Source organism: Lithobates pipiens, unplaced genomic scaffold (genome assembly GCF_037356315.1).
Source record: "Lithobates pipiens isolate NorthernLeopardFrog02 unplaced genomic scaffold, aLitPip1_a1.2 Scaffold_23, whole genome shotgun sequence".
In the NCBI taxonomy this organism is placed as follows: Eukaryota; Metazoa; Chordata; class Amphibia; order Anura; family Ranidae; genus Lithobates; species Lithobates pipiens.
In genome coordinates this window covers 53420614-53428824 of record NW_027507785.1, presented here as the reverse complement: position 1 = coordinate 53428824, position 8211 = coordinate 53420614, and positions in this window count along the sequence as shown.

The following is an 8211-nucleotide window of genomic DNA, read 5'->3' as shown; positions in this document are numbered from 1 at the left end:
GTCATCTGCCGGGATAATGAGTAATATGACATAAAGTGCACTTGTCTTTCACAGACAGTGATGACAACCATGGAATGGCACGCACGGCATTGTTGCAGATGAAGGTGATGCCACCAAGGCATTAAATGGTTGCTGGAACAATAATGAGAGCACATTCATAGGAAGAAGAAAAACTGGGAGCTTTAGGCCGCGTACACACGCGCGGACTGTTCGCCCAACTTTGTCCGTCCAACAGTTTCGGCAAACAGTCCGCTCAAACTTAGCATGGACGGACATGGCCACACACGACGAACGAACAGTTTGCTGAAACCGTGCGCGATGACGTGAACGGCACGTACGACGGGACGAAAAATACGACGTCCTATACACTGCATTATAGCTTTCGGCGTGAAAATCCTTTCTGAGCATGCGCGCAACTTTGTTTGACGAACAAGCCTACACACGAGCGGACTGTTCGCTGAAACAAGGTTTCAGCGGACAGTTTTACGGAATTTCCGAAAAACCTTGTCCGTCCAACTGTCCGCTGAAACTGTCCGCTGAAAGCCCACACACGAGCGGACTGTCCGCCCAAACACTGTTCAGCGGACAAAGTTGGGCAAACAGTCCGCGCGTGTGTACGCGGCCTTAGTCAGATGACAGCAAAATTAAGGTTTCAGATTTTCACAAAATATGAAAAAGTGAACGAGCTCACAGCACCTTCCCCAACCCCTGTGGTCCCCGCAGGAGGTACCTTTTTAGGATCCTCATCTTCAGCTACCCTCTCCAGCTGGTGTAACAGTCCAGCAGTTGAAAATATCCCTACACAGCACCGGAGGCTGTGTAACCGCATAATGTGAGCATTGGCAAGCGCTCATTGGTCAGCGCTGGCAATGTGACCACCTTGACCAATAAAAATGATTTTCAGGCTCGTTTCTTCAGGGGCGGCATCTGGGAAAAAGAAATTCATTGGTTATTATGGTCACATGGCCCTCATTGGCTTTTTTTTTTTTTTTTTTACAAAAAATAAGATATATATATATATAAAAAAATTGACTTATACGTGTATATATATATATACACATATATATATATATATATATATATATATATAATTTTGTACATTCACATCAGTCCCTGCCGTCAAGAAGCTTACAATCTAAGGTCTCTAACTCATATTCATATATACACGTACTAGGGCCAGTTTAGACAGGAGCCAGTTAACCTATCAGCATGTCTTTGGAGTGTGGGAGGAAACTGGAGCACCCGGAGGAAACCCACACAGGCACAGGGAGAACATGCAAACTCTATGTGGGTAGTGCCATGGTTGATATTTGAACCAACCAATTTTCTGGACCATTACACAAGCTGGAGAGAGCAGCAGAATTATCATCATATAAGGATCATAAAAGGTATTTGCAGTTGGGATCAGAAGGTTGGGGAGGGTATTGGTAGTCCACCTTTATTTTGTGAAAAGGCAAACTACCGTCTTTATCAGCGTATAACATGCACTTTCTTCCCCTTAAAATCAGGGGAAAATTGTGGGTGCGTGTTATACGCCGATCCCCCGACGATTGTGAGCTTCTCTGCCGCTTTCGGCTATTTTCGCCTGCGCTCGGCGGCTTTTGGCCTCTCTCGGCGGCTTTCGGAAAGACGAAAGCCATCGAGGACGGCCAAAAATAGCCGAAAGCCACCGAGAATGGCCGAGAGCTACCGAGCGCCACCGAGATACACAGGACATCCGCTCTCTATCTTGGCGGCGCCATTTTTAAATGGCAAGCCTGCAACGACACTGACAAGGCTGCAATGCAAGGCAGCAAATGACACTGATAAGGCTGCATTGATGGACATTTAAATGTAAGTTTTTTTCCTTAAACTTCCCTCCTAAAAGTTTTTTTTCCTTAAAATTCCCTCCTAAACTTGGGGTGCGTGTTATATGCCGGCGCGTGTTATACGCCAATAAATACGGCAACCCTTTAATGCAGAGCTAGCATCAGATATACATTATATTGGCAAAAGTATTGGGACACCTGCCTTTACACGCACATGAACATTAATGGCATCCCAGTCTTAGTCCGTAGGGTTCAGTATTGAGTTGGCCCACCCTTTGTAGCTATAACAGCTTCAACTCTTCTGGGAAGGCTGTCCACAAGGTTTAGGAGTGTGTCTATGGGAATGTTTGACCATTCTTCCAGAAGAGCATTTGTGAGGTCAGGCACTGATGTTGGATGAGAAGACCTGATGGGCACTGATAGGCTGCACTGATGAGGCTGCACTGATGTTGGACGAGAAGACCCGGCTCGCAGTCACCGATTTAATTCATCCCACAGGTGTTCTATCAGGTTTAGGTCAGGTCTGTGCAGGCCGTTCAAGTTCCTCCGCCACAAACTGGCTTACCCACACTATATTGCCAAAAGTATCGTGCCACCCTTTCAAATAATTTGGTGGAGGGGGATTATGGTGCAGGGGTTGTTTTTCAGGGGTTGGGCTTGGCTCCTTAGTTCCAGTGAAGGGAACTCTTAAGGCGTCAGCATACCAAGACATTTTGGACAATTTCATGCTCCCAACTTTGTGGGACGGCCCCTTCCTGTTCCAACATGACTGCACACCAGTGCACAAAGCAAGGTCCATAAAGACATAAATGAGGGAGTTTGGGGTGGAGGAACATGACTGGCCTGCACAGAGTCCTGACCTTAACTGGGTATTTATTCAGCTCCCAGTGCTAAATGGAATATAGCAGAATGGAGTAAAGGTAAGTCTATGATGCTGGAGGGGATTTACAGCAAAGCACTGAATAGGCAAAGCACAGGTTTGCTTCAAGTCCACCAACTGTCTACAAACTTTGTAGAGAATTAATGCGCCTGCTGAATGACTCCAGAGTCTACCGATTCTTTAGAGACACCATTAGACCCTTCTGAACTTACAAGCTGCCTCCAGCATGTACAGACAGACACATTTAAAGTGGTTGTAAACCCTTCCATATACCCGGCGAAAGTGACTGATAAAGAGACAAAACGAATCCTCCTACATAAGTTGTACCTGTCTATCTGCAGTCTTCTCTTCTCTACATCCATTCAAAGGTCTGAATTTATAAAACTTGTCTGAGAGCTCACAAAACAAGGGGGGCAGAGAGTTGAAGTTACACTCTTGCAGAGCTCAGTGAGGGGAGCTCTGAGAGCTGATTGGATGGAGGGGGACACATACCCCTTCACACAGGAACAGAGGCCACCTACAAAAAAATAAAGGGTCTAGAATTTTATATCATAGGTGTATTTTAAATGATAGAGACAGAATATCAACCAAAAATCCAGAAAAACTGCAGTTCAGTGAGTAAAATAAGTATTTGATCCCCAACAAAACATGGATTAGTACTTGGTGGAGAAACCCTTGTTGGCAATCACAGAGGTCGGACGTTTCTTGTAGTTGGTGACCAGGTTTGAACACATCTCAGGAGGGATTTTGGTCCACTCTTCTTTACAGATCTTCTCTAAATCCTTAAGGTTTCTTGGCTGTCTCTTCGCAACTCCAAGTTTCACCTCCCTCCATACATTTTCATTGCTTCCCCCCCTCACTTCCTGTCCTGTTTGGGGTCTGAACTGGTGATATTTATGCTAAGGAAAGGGGATGAAAGGCGCTGGAATCCCAAAGTTTTTTTTTCTTTATATTATTGGTAGCATCCAACAGCATGGCAGGCATTGTAGACAGACAGAGTCCGAGTAGTAGGCTGCCAGCCACTGCACACCGAAGGGTTTCCACAATCACTTTGGGTTGTGATAGGGCAGTGATGGCGAACCTTGGCACCCCAGATGTTTTGGAACTACATTTCCCATGATGCTCTGGCACTCTGCAGTGTAGTTGAGCATCATGGGAAATGTAGTTCCAAAACATCTGGGGTGCCAAGGTTCGCCATCACTGTGATAGGGGATCCAGGAATCTGGAACCCAAACACCATACCATTATATTTAAGTCCAAATACAAGTTTATTCCAGCGACAGATTGTTTATAAAGTCAACGCATTTTGGGGGGCTGTATCTCCGCCCTCTTCATCCGGACTTAAATAACGAAACCATGTATGAATCTGGTGCAGCTGTGCATTGCAACCAATCAGCTTCCAGGTTTTATTGTCAAAGCCTTAGGCCCCTTTCACACTGGGGCCTTTTTCAGGCGCTACAGCGCTAACAATAGCGCCTGTGTAGCACCTGAAAAAATCTGGCTCCTTTCACTCCAGTGTGAAAGCCGGAGGGCTTTCACACTGGAGCGGTGTGCTTTCAGGACGGTGAAAAAAAGTCCTGCTAGCCGCATCTTTGGAGCGGTGAAGGACCGGAGTATTCACCGCTCCTACCCATTGAAATTAATGGGACAGAGCGGCTATACCGCCGGCAAACCGCCGCTGCAGCTGCGCTTTGCGGGCGGTTTTAACCCTTTTTCACCCGCTAGCGGGGGTCAAAACCACCCCGCTAGCGGCCACATACCGCTGCTAAAACGACGCTAAAAATAGCCCCAGTGTGAAAGGGACTTTAGGCTCGATTCACATCTATGCATGCTACTTTTGAGCGTTTTTGCAGTGCTTGTGGCGTTTTTGGACACGCGTTTTTACGGCGATTTTGCGCTTTTTTTTTTACACTGTGGTTGCTTAGCAACCAGCTATATACAGTGGGGGGAAAAAAAAACGCAAATCGCGGGAAAAACGCGGTACTTGCGTTTTTGATGCAGGTCCATTGACTTCTATTACATGCAAAACGCTACATTTTGCATGAAAAAAAGGTCCCCGACCCTTTCCAAAAACGCAGAGAGACAAAAATGCATTGATGTGAACATGTTCCATAGGAAACCATGTTAAAAAATTTCTCTGCATTTCTGCAGAATGCATCAAAAAACGCATTAGTGTGAATCAAGCCTAAGTGCCGGTTCACAGTACCGCGACTTGGGATCCGACTTGTCAGACCTCAAGTCGCTTGACATCAGAAATTTAATTGAAGTGAATGAGAGCCGTCTTAATGCACACTACTGAAGTCGCTCAGACTTCAGAAAAGGTTTCTGTACTACTTCAATCCGACTTCTAGGCGACCTGCACCCATTGATTTCAATGGAGGTCGCCTCCAAAGTCGTATTGTGTCTTAACTGAAGCAACAATACTGGAAGAGAAAATAGTTTTCTCAGGCAAACCCCTCCCTCCCCCAGAGCCGATTGTTGTTTGATTGGACACTGAAAAGTCGCCTGTCCTGTAGTGACTTGAAGTCGCCTTGTAAGTCGCGCTGTGATGCGTGCTCAGGTCGCGTCCGGGTCACCTCGCAAAGTCGTGTTGCCCCTGTGTGAACCGGCACCAACTGAGCAAGCTGCAGTAAGAAGCCGATTGGTTAATATTGACAGCTGCGCCAGATGCTTTGTGCATTTCTTTTTCTTAACTGCTTGCCGCCCCCACCCATTGTCAAATGACGGCGGGGGGGTGGTGCGGCTCTCGTTCTGGAATGACGTCATATGACAGCGTCCCAGAACAGCCGCGCATGTCCCAGCAACACGCACGGCCCGATATCTGTAAACCATGTGATCGGCTGTGTCCGATCGCAGCCGGTCACATGTAAACATGGAGAGATGCCGGTAATCGGCTCTCCTCGCCTCACACTGACCGAGTGTAGCGAGGAGAGCCGATCAGCGGCATCTCCACGCAGCTGGACATCTAGGAATGTAATCAGGGCACTGATCATCGGTGCCCCCATTACAATTTAGCAATATAGTGTCACAAATCAGTGCCCACCACTGGCAGCAATCAGTGCCCACAAGTGCCACCAATCAGTGCCCATTAGCGATGCCAATCACTGCTGCCCATCACTGCTGTCAATCAGTGCCCATCAGTACCGCCTATCAGTGCCACCTCATCAATGCCCACCAGTTCAGCCTTTCAGTGCCACCTCATCAGCGCACATCAGTGAAGGCGAAAAATTACTTAAGTTACAAAATTTACTGACAGAAAAAAGTAAAAAACGTTTTTTTTTCAAAATTTGTGGTCTTTTTTTTTTTGTAATAAAAAACAAATCCCAGCAGTGATTAAATACCACCAAAAGAAAGCTCCATTTGTGTGAAGAAAATTATAAAAAATTTGTGTAGAGTGTAGCACAATTGTCATTTAAAGTGTGACAGAGCTGAAAGCCTAAAAATGGCCTGGGCAGGAAGGGGGAGACAGTGCCCAGTAGGCAAGTGGTTAAAGAGGAAGAAAAGCGGGCTTTTTTTTTTTGTTTGTTTTTTCTGACCTGCAAAAGTAAAAAGGGATAATGTGCTAGTTTGTTTTGCATAATTTGTTTACACTGAGGAGGTGGCAATTATGAGGTTGCACTAATATGTCCTACCGATGGGCAACGAGAGGCGGCACTGATGGACACGGAAAGGCAGCAGTGACTGGCATCACTAATGGGCACTGATTGGAGGCACTGGGGAGCTTTACTGTAATCAGAGCACTGATAATCAGTGCCCCGATTACATGTCCGGGTGTTCCCTTCGAGGAGATGCTGCTGATCAGCTCTCCTCGCCACACACACTGTCAGTGTGAGGTGATGAGAGCCGATCACCAGCATTTCCGTGTTAACACGTGACTGGCTGCGATTGGACACAGCCGCTCATATCGCGCGATCGGCTCCTTGCAGAGAATGGGGGTTGCAGCGTGTCCTACCAACACAGCGTGGCTGCGATGGCCGGGCAAGCGAGAGCAGCCATCCCAGAACGAGAACCGCACCATCCCCCCGTCATTTGACGGTGGGCGGGCGGCAAGCAGTTAAAGCGGTTGTAAAGGCTGCAGGTTTGTTACTTTTATGCATTGTACTCATGAAGGTAAAAAGAACCTTCTGTGCGCTGCTCCCCCCCCCCCCCCCTCCAGTTCGCACCTGAGCCCCATCTCAATCCAGCGATGTGCACTAGAGTCTCAGCTGTCCCAAAACTCCCTCTCCTCATTGGCTGAGACAGCAGCAAGAGCCATTGGCTCCACCTGATGTCAATCACGGTCAGTGAGCCAACAAGGAGGGAGCTGGGGCGGGGCTAAGCCACAGCTGTGCGTCTCTTATGGATGCATAAAGTGGGGCTTGGGAGCGAGCACGCACCAGTGCCCCCATAGAAAGCGGCATGCTTTGGGGGGCAAGGAGTGCCGGCAGGGCACCCAAGAAGAGAAGGATCAGGGCTGCTCCGTGCAAAAAACCACTGCACAGAGCAGGCAAGTATGACATGTTTATTTTAAAGTCAAACCTTTAAATAATACTTTAAAGCCCACCTTTCTTGCCACCATACATGTGTGTTATGTGGGCAGCAAGACGTTGAAGTGCACATATGCCATACAGCCGATAACACACTAAAATTTAAAACAATGTCAACCCTGTCCAGTTCTATCCTGCTAGACTGCAGAACACTCCCTCTTCTCTGTTACATAAGGGGTTTGTTCTGTAGTGTAGCAGGGGAAAACTGGACAGCACAGACAACACTGCTTGGGATTTCAGTGCCAGAGAGGCAGTGTTGTCAGCTCACTACAGGAAGTTAGGAGCTCGTTGGATTTCAGCAGCTATTTTTCTGTACTTGCACACTTCCCTATATTTTGTCTTTGAAAATGTTGCATGTGCTGTACTATGTGCATGTAATCCCCCCCCCCCAAATATACATACACTTTAAGGCTGGGTTCACCCCATTGCGAATTGGAGGCGGTATCTCCGTCTTCAATTCTCAAAAGCAGGAGATTGCGACTGGCTCTCTATGGAGCCGGTTCACATATCTCCGATGCGGCTTCGGTGTGCGAGTTTGCACAGGAGTCCTGTGCGTCTTTTGGTCCATTTTCCATTTCAGGCCTGAAAATGTAAAGTGAACCAGGACGCACAGGATGCCTGCTGGGAGCCGCCTCCGCATTAGGTATGAAACCAGCCTAAAGTAGAATTCCAGCTTAAACCTAACTAGTCTTAAAAAAATAAAAAACTCCCCCAACACCTATGCTGACTAACCTATGTTTGGGTTTATTACCACTTAAAAGTCCCAGTTCACACTGGTGCAAATGCAGGAAACCCTGCCATACAGGTGCTATGCGGGAATCGGCACTAGTGTATCACACAGCGGTTCACACTGACATCTGCCAACTGCAGAGGGTGCCAATGTAAAATTACTGACACCCTCTAGATCGGTTCGCAGAGCGAACTGTCAAATGGGGTAGCAATCGGATCGCATGGGTGTTCACACGATTCCAGAGCAGGCCAAAAAAAAAAAAGGGCC